The sequence below is a fragment of the Equus przewalskii genome, chromosome 9 (genome assembly GCF_037783145.1).
Source record: "Equus przewalskii isolate Varuska chromosome 9, EquPr2, whole genome shotgun sequence".
Lineage (NCBI taxonomy): Eukaryota > Metazoa > Chordata > Mammalia > Perissodactyla > Equidae > Equus > Equus przewalskii.
The window spans coordinates 76,305,810-76,320,131 of NC_091839.1; the positions used below are offsets into that span (position 1 = coordinate 76,305,810).

At 42.8% G+C, this 14,322-nt stretch overlaps 1 protein-coding gene across 9 annotated transcripts in view; it reads left to right on the forward strand.

The window, feature by feature from the left end:
- The first annotated feature begins 8,438 nt into the window (after window positions 1–8,438).
- Window positions 8,439–14,322, forward strand: part of TMEM200A (transmembrane protein 200A) — a 74,947-nt gene continuing 69,063 nt past the window's right edge. Inside the window, exons 1-3 of one of the 9 annotated variants that reach the window (XM_070557072.1) lie at window positions 8,439–8,746; window positions 9,476–9,555; window positions 12,713–12,803. The gene's annotated coding sequence lies outside the window, so the exon portion shown is untranslated. Of the gene's footprint in view, window positions 8,747–9,343; window positions 9,556–12,712; window positions 12,804–14,322 lie in introns of those variants that run through there. The other 8 variants (XM_070557068.1, XM_070557065.1, XM_070557069.1 and 5 more) reach the window with 8 other exon arrangements.

A 14,322-nucleotide genomic window follows, 5' to 3' on the forward strand; every position in this document is an offset into this window, starting at 1 on the left:
TAGCCTCTTTCCCTGCTTTATGCTCATCATTGCACTTAGCACTTCCTGATGCTATATTGTGGATGTAATGACTTTCTGCCCCTTTGGGATTTAAATCATTAGGGTGGAGACGATTGGCCCAGAACAGGGCCTGGCACATGGTAGTGGGAACTGATGAAAAATGTATTCAGTAAAGAAACGAACAATTGACAGCACAAGTTTACAGGTTCTGACCTTCCTGTAGATGATACCAGAGGCCCCGACAGCCTTCCTGGTTTTCTTCTTTTTTTTCCTGAGTATTGAGTTCCTCAAAATGTTCTCTGCTCTTAACCCTTTGCCCTTTTCCGGGTCTAGTAGGTTCCCTTTCCTGTGGAGGAGTTGCACACCTGTTGGAACTGTGGGGAAGAAATGAGGGCAGTCAGATACTTACCGGCTTGCAGTAATGAATTCATATTTTATATACACTCAAACATGAGTGACTCACTTCAATGTTGCCTAGCTTCTCACTTTGCAAGTGATTCACAAACACTTTTAAAAAATATTCCATTTGCTGAGGAAAGTGGATTTTTACCTTTATACCTACTGTGCCACGAACTGGGAGCATAGATAAAATCATTAGATGGGAATGCAGAATTTCTTTGACATATTGTGTTTTGTCTTTAGAAGTCCATGTGATTTTTAAAATTATCTCATGCCATCTTTTCATTTTAATTTAAAAAACTTGCCTTCAATCATCCTGCAAAATTGCTGAGCCAGTAGGCTGTCCTGTGTTAATCTCTTGATTTGCAGTAGCTCCTGGCAAACCACTTATATTCTCACTGTAGTCATCTTCCAGAAGATAGTATTTTTGCGTTGGATAGTATTGAGCAACAAGACAAGAGATCTGGGTTCTTGTCCCAGCCTTAACATTTATCAGGTGTCAGATCCCGGGCAAGTTAAACACTCTGAGTTCCAACATTCCAATGTGTATCTTCTCTCTCAAGGTTAAAAGAGTCATTTCAAATCCTCTATTGGGTAATTGCTCAATCTGTGAAGGAAAAACCCGCTGGCACACTATGCACTTTATAAAACACTGTAAAAGAGCGTGGTTCACCAGTGTATTTGGGTAAATTTTGTGAAAGCATTATTCTCATTTTTTTTGTTGGCACATGTCAGCTTTTGTGTAAGTAATTAGTGAGGAAGCTGACAGGAAGAGAAAAGAGCTGATCTGACATGCACTTGAGGAATGGGGATTTATCTTCTGAGTAGGAAAAGGAATGCTAAATCAGGTACAAGCCTAGTTAATAGGGTTAATTTTTTCTAACAGCAATAACATATCACTTTCTGTCTTTGTTTTTTGATCGTTTGGAGGTTGCTAATCTAATATACTGTGGCAAAAAGTTGTGTTCTCCCATAGAAGTAGAAAAGTATAAGTAAATGTTCTTGCTATCAAGAGATCAGAAAATCAATCACCATCACCTTGCCTTTTTCCACAATTTGAAGTAAACTATTCCTTCACATATCTAAAAGGAGGAAATACAATGAGGTTGCAGATTCATTGCACTGACCATCAATCTTAAATGCTGGATTTTAGAACTTTCTTTTAGATATAATGATAGCTTGGGCTTTCAAATCAGATTGCAGATCTCGGCAAAGATTCCAGAAATTTTGCATTTTAGCTGATGAATTATAAGGTAAAATCTGGTTTTTAAATTGGCTGTTGTGTGTATATGTCAGGTTTGGGGAAAAACTACAAAAATATGAAAGTGAACTTCCTAAATCTGTCATTTTTCAACAAGATGTATTCTGTTGCTAGGTCCATAGTTACAGAGGAGAGAAAGGTCTTAATGGTTGCTATTGTTATTTTTAAATGTTCATTATAAAAGTAATACAATGTTGCCATAAAAATTTAAAAAGAACAAAATTGTATAAAATAAAAATTAGAAGAATCCCCTCACTCTTTAATTTCATTTCTTATTTCGTGTTAATATTTTGGCATAACTGCTGATGGGAATGCAAACTGGTGCGACGACTATAGAAAACAGTATGGAGATTTCTCAAAAAGTTAAAAATAGAGATACCATATGATCCAGCTATCTCACTACTGGGTATTTAAACATGAAATCAACAATACAAAGAGTTTTATGTACCCTTATGTTCATTGCAGCATTATTTAAAACAGCCAAGATTGGAAGCAACCCAAGTGCCTATCAACTGATGAATAGATAAAGATGTGTTATGCCAAAATATTAACACGGAATGAGAAATGAAATTAAAGAGTGAGGGGATTCTTCCAATTTTTATTTTATACTATTTAGTTCTTTTTATACTCACAATGGACTACTACTCAGCCATAAAAAAAGACAAAATTGTCCCATTTGAAACAACATGGAGAGAACTTGAGGGTATTATGTCAAGTGAAATAAGCGAGACTGAGAAAGACAAACACCATTTCGTATGTGTATACCTTCCATACCTTACACACACACACACACCCACGCACACTTTTTAAGAAAGATGGAATCACACAATACAAGACGTTCTACAATTTCTTTTCTCAATAGTGTCTCTTTGACATCTGCCCTTATCACTGGATATAGATCTTTTCTGCTAACTCTGCAAAGTATTCTATTGTATGAACATATCATAATTTAACTAGTCTCTCAATGATGAGCACAGGAGTGATTTCCAGTTTTCACTGAGAGGCAGCCAGCATAGTTCTTGAGAGCCCAGACTCTGGCATCAGACTTCATGGGCTCATAAGCCCAGTCCTTCACTAACTAACTTGTGTAGGTTACTTAATCTCCATAGTTCTCAGTTATTTCAGCTATAAAATGGGGAAAAAATTAGAACTTACTCTAGAAGATGGTTGTGAAGAGTTAGTAGATAAAAAATACTTAGAATAGTGCCTACCTCATAGTGAGTACTGTATGAAGGTTTGCTATGATGTTTTTGTTACTATGGACAATACTGCAACCCTTATTTTTATATAGATCTGCATTTAACTCTTGAATGGATCAGATGTTTTTGAGGACACAAAATTGGTGAAAACAGCCAATGAACTCTTAGTCTTTATTTCTCATTTAGAAGAGGTACTGTGAACAGAAAAGCCAGTGCGTTGCTCTGCTCATTGAATACCAGTGCTAGAAACTATAAATAAAAATACTTATTTTCTGATTTTCTCCAATTCATCCCTATTCCCAAAATCCTATTCAGTCCATCATCTCCCCTTACCTGGACTATTGCAAAAGTCTTCTAACAATTTTGCCTGCCTGCTTCTGAGTTTCCCACCCTTCCATCCAACCTCTACCATGGCTGCCAAAGGGACATTGCAATGGTTCCCTAATTTCTCCAGGATAGAGCCAAACCTCCTCAACCTGGAATGCAAGGCCCTCTGTGAGCTGGTCCCTGCCTATCTCTCCAAACTCCCTTTTATAGCTCCAGCTTACTTCCACGCTCCAGCCATGCTGGTTCTACCTACACTCCTCTGAATGTACCACATCGTTTTCTCCTCTGGAGATTGCACACACTGTTCTCTCTCTCTTTGAATTCTGTTCCCCTTTGTCTACCTTTTGAAACTTCCTCATCTTTTAAGGCCAAGATTTTGTATCTCCGTGTCTTTGAAATCTCCTTTGAACAATAGCTTCCCAAAGGATTTCTGATGACCCTAACCTTATGTCACCATTTTGTACCCCTATTAGGGCACTTTTCTACTGCAATTATATGCTTATGAAAGTGCCAAATGTACCAAAAGTACCAGACCGCAGTAAACATGAGGAAAAGGGCTCTGACTCTCTCATTTTTATATGGCCGTAACTCAATATGATGTCTACTCCATTATGTGAGTGCTTTCTGAATTATGAATGAACAATCTAAAACTGAAGCTCTACTTATTTTATCATAAGGCTGTTTCCTTAGGTGTAAAGGTGTGGTAAGGCTGGGGAAATGCATGTACTTCCAGAGATATGCAAAAATCTCTGAAACAATCACCTGGGGACTTTAAAGTAGCCTAACATAGGTCACGTTTTACGAGTGTTGAATAAGCACTGAACTAGAAATACGAAGACCCAGGTTCTAGTCATGGTCCTACCACTTTCTAGTTATATGATTCTGACACAGGCACTTAACTTGTGTTTGTAAACTAAGAAACAAGGGAGTTGAAAGGAATGATATCTAAGGTATTTTAAATGTTATTTTCCAGAAACTTTGTTTAAAACTGAACGTAGCACTTATAAAAAGATTTGACTGCTCAAGCTCATTATAGCTCATTCCCTTATAGAAACATGTGTTTCCAGATCATCAGTGGTACAATGAGCAATGATCCCAAGTGTCAAAACTCATTAAATGACTATTGTAATAGAACAGATTATCAAGTTTGACATTTCTTCTGAAAAATGAATGTGTCAAGGTTTCCTCATGCTCTAAAATAAATGTGTGAAAAGGTATTCCCAGGGCTCCTAAACAGCACAGTTTAAACTGCATTCCACTTTACTGGGATTGTGGCTTAATTACGGTCTATACATAGTGTAAATGATTACTGTTTACAAAGTCAGCTGTACGTGTGTACAGATTTTTGTTGATAGTAGAATTAAGGCATCCAGATATATATAACATTTTAAAATTCAAAATGCCAAGTCATCTTGTTCTAATTTAATAAAAACAGATCTAATATTATTGTCAAGAAAGACTATCTTTCTTTACTCTAGGTCATAGTTATAGGTGGAGAAACACCAGACTGAAAGAAGATTTGGTGGGTTTAAAATTTTTATTTTATTAATTAATTTGATTGGATGTTAAGTGGATTTGATTGAGCAGGAATTGGAGATTAAGTTGTTTTACAATAAATTTTCACCATGCCTGAGAATGTGATGCTGAGAGGGCATCCTTCTTGGGTAGAGGACATAGCACTCACACAGTGGTTGAAAGATTTGTTGAACATCTGCTGTGTGTCACAGCAAGTGCTTTAAAAATACTATTTTATTGCTATTGAAACCTTAAAATAGTATTATAAGGGCATACCATAGTTATTGACACTTTATAGATGAGGACAATGAGGCTTAGAATGGTCAGTAAAAGTTGAGGTTTTAATTTAGTTGTTTGATTCGAAGGCTATGCTCTCTGCATAACACCACACCGTTATCATCAAAGTAAATACAGCTAAAGGGGCAGCATTCGGGCTATGCCTCTGGAGGAGACTGAAATGAGGGGTGGTATAAGTAGAGCATCAAGGAAGTCACAAGGCAACTTGAACCATATCCTAGTGCAGCACTTCTTAAATTTTAACGAGCATTTGAGGATGTTGTTAATTTCAGAGTATGATTCAGTAGGTTTGGTTTGGGTCTGAGATCCTGCAATTATAATAATTCCCCAGAGATGCCATGCTGCCGACCCTCAGACCACACTGTGAGGAACCAGACACTAATGCCCAATGACTGGTTCAGTACCATGGACAGTGGCACAGGTGGGTTACCACTACCACCTTCTCCACCATTTCAGTCAAATCTCTACTGTCTTCTGTGGATGGATACTTGTAACAAAACACACAGTCAGAATCTTTTTTAAAAGGTACTTCTTGAATTGCCAGCAGCTACAAGGTGATCTTGCCCTTCATATAGGCACAAATCAGTCCAGAGGAAGGAACTAGGGATTTAGAAGGGACAGAGGGCCCCCTTTTTTGAAAGGTATGCTGCCAGTTATCCCCAGGTAAAAATAACCTAATCAAGTTTATTATTAAATAAGGAGGTTGATACAGAACTTATAAAATATTTAAGTAATAATACCAGCCTCAATATTATAAAATCTCTATCTAGAGGAGATAGCACTGTCACTTGTACATTTGATAAACAGAAATTAGGAACATCTTTCTGCTGCTAAATCTACTGAACTAGTAGTCAATTGTACATAATGAGAAAGAAAAAATATGGCAAAATGCTAGCCAAAATCACAGTGAAATAAAAAAGACCTTAACTATTAATTTTAAAATGTGTTTCTGCTACCCTTTTGTTTCTCCTGTATTCCTTATACCTAGTTCCATATTTTAAGGATAAAATCAGATAGATCATTTTCTTTGATTGACTTTGTCCTTCTTTACTCCTTACTTTGAAACAGCAACCATGGCTGCCAGCAGAGAAACCTCGGGGGCCTTAAGACTATCAATCTACTTCACAGCTGGAGCAAAGTAATTCAGATAAGAGTCTAGCAAACAATTCCATTTGCTTTCCATTGAAGATATTTTTATTTTTTGGTTGAGGATCCCTTCTCAGGTCTGGAGAAGCTATGGGCTACATTTATGGCAAAAGAAAATTGGTATAATTCCACATAAACTTTTTCATAAGCCTTCTCTTAGCCTTGTTACCCGAGCTACTTAAGAATACGTATTCTTTTTCATTCCAATGTATGTTCTCAAAATTAATTCATTAAAAATGTTTTGCCATCCACTGGGCTTACATTTATAGTGTACCTAACATAAAAATGTTGATCTTGATATTTCAACATTTTTCTCAAGTTAGTTCTTGATTCCAGAGGAAGAGTCTTCTTTTTTACTATGTTAACAGCATTAAAATAAGTTTGGTCTGTGTGTGTTTAACTAAATATGTGTTAAGGATCTATGTTATAGGTAAAAATAGTCTTATATGGATTGTTTCTTTTGATTTCCACAAAAGCACTTTGAAATAGGTATTTTGTTCCTACAAGGGATGGGGGAAACGAGGTTCAAAGTTCCTCTGTTAGTAGCTAGCTAAGCTTGAATGACAGGGAGGAAGGCTCTCTTCTCGCTCTGCACTCCTATAAGCTGGGCTTGTTCTAGTGGAAATTTACACATCTCAGAAGGACACGGAAAAAAATATTATGTGTGAAGTGCAGTGCAGCTTGATGGTGAGAGGTCCCATCCATTACTTCAAAAGCAGATATGGAGCTAAATCCAAAATCGATTACTGGCATGGTATATACTCCCTTGGCTTTTTGCAGATAGAGAGTTACTGGCCATTAGCAGAGATTAAATAATTTACTTGAGCTGGCCTTGAGCACTCAATGCCAGGGAAGAATTTGTAACTAATATCTTGGGAGTTGCTTGGTCTACTGAGCTGCAGATAACCCTCTATTTATAGGACATTTTATACCCTAGTCTTTTCTGAGACTAATAATAATTATTTGTAAGAGAATTGTAAATAATTCCCTTATAGTGGTCTCATGTAGTCCATCTTTCTGCTGTTTCTTCTTTTTTGGTTGAATCACTGAAACTTAAGTTCAGAAATGAGGAATTATCAGTATCTGTGGCCATAAGAATGTGCTTACTCCATCTTTCATGGTCCTCATTGAGGAAGGCTCAGTCATTCAATGTGTAAAATGGTTGGATAACCATTTTTAAATGTTTTACCACTTGTCTTAGATAGGATGTCATGTTTAATGATCTTGAAGGACGCCACGAGCGTGTTACTCCTTCCTTAAGAAACCAGTGGACATAACCAGGAGGTGTCAACTCTCAGGAGCTTTATAGAGAAATGTGGCTTCAGGGTATTTCTTTATAAAAAGCAGAGGCTACAGTGAGAAGGCAGGCCCAATGGAATCACACTCCTTTGATGGGGTGCCCAGACAAATGTGTAAGAAAACCTGAGAGAGTTGAGCAGGTGGCTGTGGGCAATAGTCTACTAGATGCAGGTGGGGTAAAAATAAAACTGCAGATGATTTATAGGAGTGACTCATCTCTCCACCTCCACAACCTCTTCAGTTTTTTGCTTTTTTTTTTTATTTTGACTGAAATTTTTACTAAAAGTACCAAATCTTCAAATTCTTTTAGTCAAGACGGGGGGATTGTACTACAAGAAATCCATTTCTACTCTCTCTCCTCATTGCCATATCTGTTTTCCAAGATTTTTTTTTTAATATGGAAAGTTTTGTATGGAATTCTCTCTCTCTCCCTCCCTCTCTGACAAATACTTTTTCCATCTCCAGAAACAAGCTCTTGAAAATGAGATCAGCAGATCGCACATTGAAATACACTGCTCCAGAATGCCATCCTTGCCTTCTAGTCCATCACCTAAAATACATTCAGGAGACACAGAGGGATGCCTTACTTCCAGCGTAGGGGCTGCTGTGCTCTGCCCATGCTAGAGCTGTGGTTGGAATATCCGGTAACCCAGAGTTTTATGTGAAACTTGATTTACCTAACTGACCTGCATATATACAATCACCACTTGTCTCTGCCGGATTGGAGGGAACTATCATACTGTTTTACTCGATGAGTAGGGCACAGTCTCTAGTCCCTGAATATTGGGGGCGAGGAGGAGTAACCCGTGCCCCTCCTTAGCTTTGCTGTTTGCAGTGTTCTCTTAGCACTGTTCATCGACGCCCTCCTCGATCCATTTCGCCCTTGTCCTCTCTGCCCATGACCCTCGTCCCCAAGCCGCTCTCCTGGAGCCTGTTTCCAGGCAGACTGGCGGCTAACCAGTTGGGCGCTCCCTGGCTGTGTAGACAGAGCGCGCATTCTCAGTGTCTTCTCGGGCCAGGTTTGGCTCCGCACGCGCAGCGCCCGCGCGGCCCGCCAGGGGGACCCCGACCCGTCCAGGCGGCGTCTGATAAGAAAGAGTCCGAGGGGCGTGGAGCCAAGGCGCCTGCTCAAGGAAACCCGGGAATCGGCCGGGGCTTCCCTACCGCTCCGGGAGACCAGCGGGCCCCGGACCCCCAGCTCTGAGACCCGGGCTTCCACCGCAGCTCTAGGCGCGCTTCGCGGGTGGGCGTGTCCATTTCCACCCTGTGGCCTTCCACCCCGGTGAAGAGCTCCTGAAAGCGGGTATTTTGTTCCCAAAGATAGGTTTTGTCTCTGGTGATCCCGGTTCTTTGCGGCCGGGGCACGGTCGGGGGGTTGGGGGTCCTGGAGGGGGAGGAGTGGATCCTGTCTGCAGCCTGGAGGAGGAGGAGGAGGACCGCGAGCGGGGGTGCAGCAGGCGGGGGGAGTTCCCACGGGTCGTGGGCCGTGGTGAGATTGGCGGGGACCTGGGTCCCGATCGGGCGGCGTCGCTCCAGGATGCCCGCCCCGCCCCGCCCCCAGCCCGCCTCTTCGGCGCTTTGGGCGTGAGGTTTGGTTGGGATCCGTCTGGAGCCAAGCAGAAAACTTTTCCCCTCCCAGCTCCCGGGTCCCTTTTGTCTTTCGCGGCGGCGGCGGCGGCGACGCCTGAGCTGCGAGTCCCAGTCCCCTGCCCGGCGCGCCGCGCCCGCTGACCCCGAGGGCAGGAGCGCCCGGACGCTGCACGCCCCATGGCTGCGGCCGGCGGCCCCGCGACCCGCACCCAGCACGGGCAGCGCCGCGCCCCCCGCCCCGAGGCCGCCGCCGCCCCGGCGCGCGGGTAGGGACGCCCGCACCCCTCGCCGCCCGCCCCCTCGCCTGACTCATCCGCCCGCTGTGGCCGCGCCGCGTCCGCTGCCCGAGCCCGCTGGGATGGGGAGGGAGAGCGCGGCTGCCCGCGGCTGCCGGGGTTCCTGTTGACGCCCCCGACCCCGCCGCCTCCTTCCTCGTCTCCAGAGGCGCCCGACGTCCCACGACTCCTGGAGGGAGAGCCCAAGGAGGCGACTGGACCCCCCGAGGCCCCGCGCTCAGGACAGGTGAGGGGCAGGAAGGGTGCTGCCGGGACCGGGGAGATGGGTGGGCAACCCCTGCAGCTGAGACTGCAGCCCCCGCCCTTCTCCCCCCTTTAGCCTCCAGAGTTAGGGTAGACACTGTCTCCCGAAGTTTGGGAAATAAACCAAGTCAGCCATCAGTTCCGGACTCCCCAGTCCCCGGAGCGCAAGAGAACCCGTTCGGGGCAGCCTCCGAGGACCCGGAGCCCTGGAGCGCCGGGCTGGGATCCTCCAAGCTACACCCTCCTTTGTCTCCGTTCCAGAGAATCGGCGTTCTCTGTGAAGAGGTCCACAGCGTTCCTTTATAGTAGTGCCCGGCAGGAGCAAAGTGGACAGGATTTCCTAGAGCAGTATCTGTATGTGGTAGTGTCTGCAGAGGGAAAATGGAGAGGCGAAGCAATTATTTGCCAAATTCAGCACTACTCTCTCTCTATAGTCTATCCTTAGGAGAAAGGGCTGAGGGTTTGCAAGATTTGCTTCATTAATCATTCTTTTGCTGTGATTAATTGTCCAAGCCAGCATTTCACATTGTGTAGGTGCAAGCTTTCTGTGTGTATTTACTACCCTTAGATTTAGGTTGAGAAGTGTGTGTGTGTGTGCACGATGTTTATAGTAAAAACAATTCATCGTTCAGTACCAGGCATTGGTAATGCCGGGAAGTCAGATGCTTCCCATACATGTAATTTACTAATCGGAGTCAGTCCCGGGTACACCTTAGTCTCGTGTATTTCAGAACCAAATACGTTTGACTAAAATGTCTCTTACCTTTTTTTCTGAAGACCTTCAGAAATAGCTGTACACAACTGTTTATATAGGAAATGTTTCAAGAATCGACAACTGTTTCTATTTGTCAGTAAGAATATTAAACTCTTTTGGTTCTGCAGTCAGACCAAGTTCTGAGGTACACTTTCTGAAGAGCTTTATGCATAAATATTACCAGGGCCTCTGAAAGCTATTTACTTTGATGGCTTGTCATGTCTTGTGTTATGGAGATACTTATTATAAAATGACCTTCGCTTGTTATTTGGCTACTGATACTAGACTGTATTACCATTTTGTGAAAAGTAGGCTAAGTTTTGAAACTTCTTAAACCTCACTTTATTTTTCCACTACTGTTTACCCAAACAGAAGCATCTGCTTGTGGTTTCCGAGCTTTTCAGTTTCAGTGAAGAATAGAGTCCTTCTAAGCAGAAAATAATGTTTCCATGAAGTGGAAACTAGAGTTAAATGGTTTACTAATTTAATGTTACAAGATTTTTATTTTATTTTATTTTTACTCTTAAAAATATATACTGAGGTGTTAGGAATGATTTTCTCTAATGAAGTCTTTCTAGAGAGCTCATAATTATGAGATGATTTAAGTGTAATTTGTAGTTCTGGTTATAATTAGCTTTGTATCCTAGGCTGGGGAAGCCTTTGGTGGAAGAGAGAGAGTTGTTGCATGGAAAATCTCTGTGTGCAGTTTCCCGGCAGTTGGCCCAGAAAGCTTTTACCTGTTGCTTCTGCGTTGGGTCCAAAAGGCACCCGTTATCAGAAGGGATTCTTCAGGAAAGATCATTGTAAGGAAGGATGGCTGCACTTGTTATTTCAACTTGGAGGAATTTTTAGTGAAACTCCAAGAGTTCGATTGCCATTGTAGACTTGTGTAGTTTCAGAATTTTGACAACAGTTCATTGGGCAGAGAAAGATAACTCCTGACATATAAAGGGAGCGAGTCTGAGCTGATTGTTTAAATTCTCTCCATCCCACAATGATTCTCAGCTTAAAGGGAAAGAAATTCGTATTTCACTTGGGAAAATAGGTGAGAACAAAGATAAAAGCAGATGTCACTTTTTACATTTCTTAAGCAAAATTAGTAGAAGGTAAAATAACAGTCCTCATGGTCATGTGTATTCCTCATCAAGTAGAATGTAGAGTCTGAAAGAGGAGGCATTTTTAAAATAAATTCCTTTAGTGTTACTGTCCGCAAATAGGAGACAGCAGGGGGAGGTTCATCAAGCAAAACACATCTGGAATAAGAACTTGTGTAGTGATGGAAAAAACAAATCTGCAGTGCGATGGACCCTTTGTTTTATTAAGGAACATATGATTTGCAGTTTTATCAAGCGTGTCCATTTCAAGGATTAAGATGTGTTTATCTACTAAGGTCTGACACATACCCAAGCATTCAGAATGTGGATGGACACTTGTGGTGACCTGCTAGCCACTGGATGGCAAGGTAGCCTCTCCTATGGGAGCTTACAGGCTGGTGGGGGAAGGAACTGGAAAATGTGCCACAGATCACTGAGCACCTGGGATGGTCCTTGAGTATCAGGGAACCGGTCTATACTGGAGAGAAGAATGGTGGGTTGCAAAGAGCACTGGATGAGGAATTGGGAAATCCAAGTTGTCATCCTGACCAAACCACTGATTACATGGCCCTGGGTACATTGCTTGACTTTTCTGGGCCTCTGTGCCCTCATCAATAGATCCAGGGCTTGGGATTGATCTTTCCGTCCTCTTTTAAAATGCTTCAAGATGAGTTCTGGTGATATTAAGGAGAGGGAGAAATTAGAATGTAGTGTGGGGGTGCGGTTAGTGGAGTTTGGGCTGGGGGTGGACAGGCTGGAGGCCGTACTGGACATAGGGAAGGGTCATATGGTGCTAAGAGGAGGTAAAGGAGATCTGACCGGGAGCATCTGGCCCATCATGGATTATCTGAGTTCACAATACGTAATGAAAAAATACATACCAGCTGTCACTTAGTACTGGATGGTTTTCGATGAATTTTCACAAATAATGGCAATTGATCTTTCATAACAACTTTAAAACGTAATTAGAGGTGATGAAATCAGGACTAATACTGCACAGCACGTTTACCCCAGTATGCTCCATTGCCTTTCTGCAGGATTTGTAGAGATAGAATCCGAAACGTGTTCTGGAAACCCCATGTAAATGGGAGAGAGAGATAAGGTTGGTGTTAGATTTTAGTGGAGGTTCAAATGTCTTAGTAAAAATTTCGTTTATGTTCTGAAAGATGAGAGTCTCGGTTTAAGAGATCGAGACCTCCTGAAATGTCTTGGATTCTGATCACTGGTGTTTAGTCTGATTACTCCTGTTCTGTGCTTCCTCCTTCCCTCACCTCCCTCCCCTTCCTCAGCAGGAATTCTGGGGATTTGACTATTACAGAATCATTGATAAGACTCTTCCAAGAGCTTTGAGTGCAACTGGAAAAAGGAAATTCTCGTATAAAGGTGAGGATTCTTGGGCCGTTGCACTGTTAGTTAATGGGGTATGTTCCAGTAGCATGTTGTGCTTCAGAAACTTTGTCACCAGAGGTGAAATTACACAGAACTCACAGGAATGTGAGCTGAGCATGGTGTGAAGATGTGGATCTATACGTTCCCTCCTGCAGCACTCTTGTCACTCTGCCCCAAGCAGTAAGTACACCAAAGCTGGACTAGTCCCACCCCCCTACCCCGCCACCCTACAGAAGGACTTGTTGGCTCATGTGACTGCAAAGTCCAAAGGTTGACCTTGCTTCAGTCATGGCTGGAACCCAGAGACTCGCAGGACTTTGTCAAGGTTCTTTCTCTCTCCCCCCGTTTCTCAGCTCCTTTTCTCTGGTTCAGCTTCATTCTGAGGCCCCTTTCCGTGTGCTGAGAAAGACAACTGCTGTTACTTCTAATCCTGCGTTCTTGGGCTTTTCAGCTGTAAGAAAGAGAGATCTTGTCTCTTCCAGATCCCATTTATAGAAATCTCCTGGAAGGACTCTGACCGTGCTTCAGTGGTCATTGACTCAGTCTCCGCCTCTGTCAGAGAGTGCTACTATAAGAATCCTGGGCTGGATCTCGTGCCTAGTGCTGTGTGTATGTGGTACTGGTGGTGGGGTGGGGAGGAGGAGCCTGGTAGGAGCATCGTGATGGGTAGTTGGGTGAAGATCACATAGAGGTGCGGTTCTCCTGAGCTAACGATGCTGCCAATCAAAACCAACATGTCTACTATTGAGGAGAGTTGCCCCTTGCTTTTTCGGAACAGCCCCCTGCACAATGATATGAAGTTTGCACATGGAGGCAACTCAGATGCTCTAGGCCATACAAATTCTAGAAGTGTGACCCTCCTCTAGCCAAGGCAAAGTCCAGTGGTGAAATAATGCCTTTGTGTCTAGACTTTGCTGGAAGGATTGTGGTTCCCAGAGTATTGTTGACTGCGGAGCCCACTGTTTATTCAAATATTTATATATTTTCAGCAAATACCCTTGTGCTTTATTTCCAGTCTAGGGATTTCATTTCTGGAAGCCGTGGTTATCTAGAGATCATGAGATTGGAGACTCCCTACTTTAGACGTGATAGATCCAGTGAAGTTTGAACAGGAAAGGGAACAGAGAACTATTGCTTATGCAGATTCATTGGGTTTCTGGGAGGTGGGCAGAGGGAAGGCAGTAGGCACAGCCTAGAGCTAGACTTCGCTGAGGAGGCATAAGGTCATGGTCCCAAATTAGAATATTAGCATGTGTAAGCAACATTCTGGAAGTCTAGTGAGGTTGCATGTCAGGAGGAAGGAGCATCTGTGTTGACAGAAGCATTTGTGGGATGAAATGGATCAGGAGGGACCAGACCAGGAAGACAGGCTGGGCCAGTAGGTGAAATGGCAGTGTGTTGTGGGCAGGTTCATGGCAACTGGATTGTGTAGAAAGGGGGCCAGTTGTCACCACAAGTTCAAGAGGCCAACCCTTTATATGTGTGGCATTGACATTTATTGAGGACCCACTTA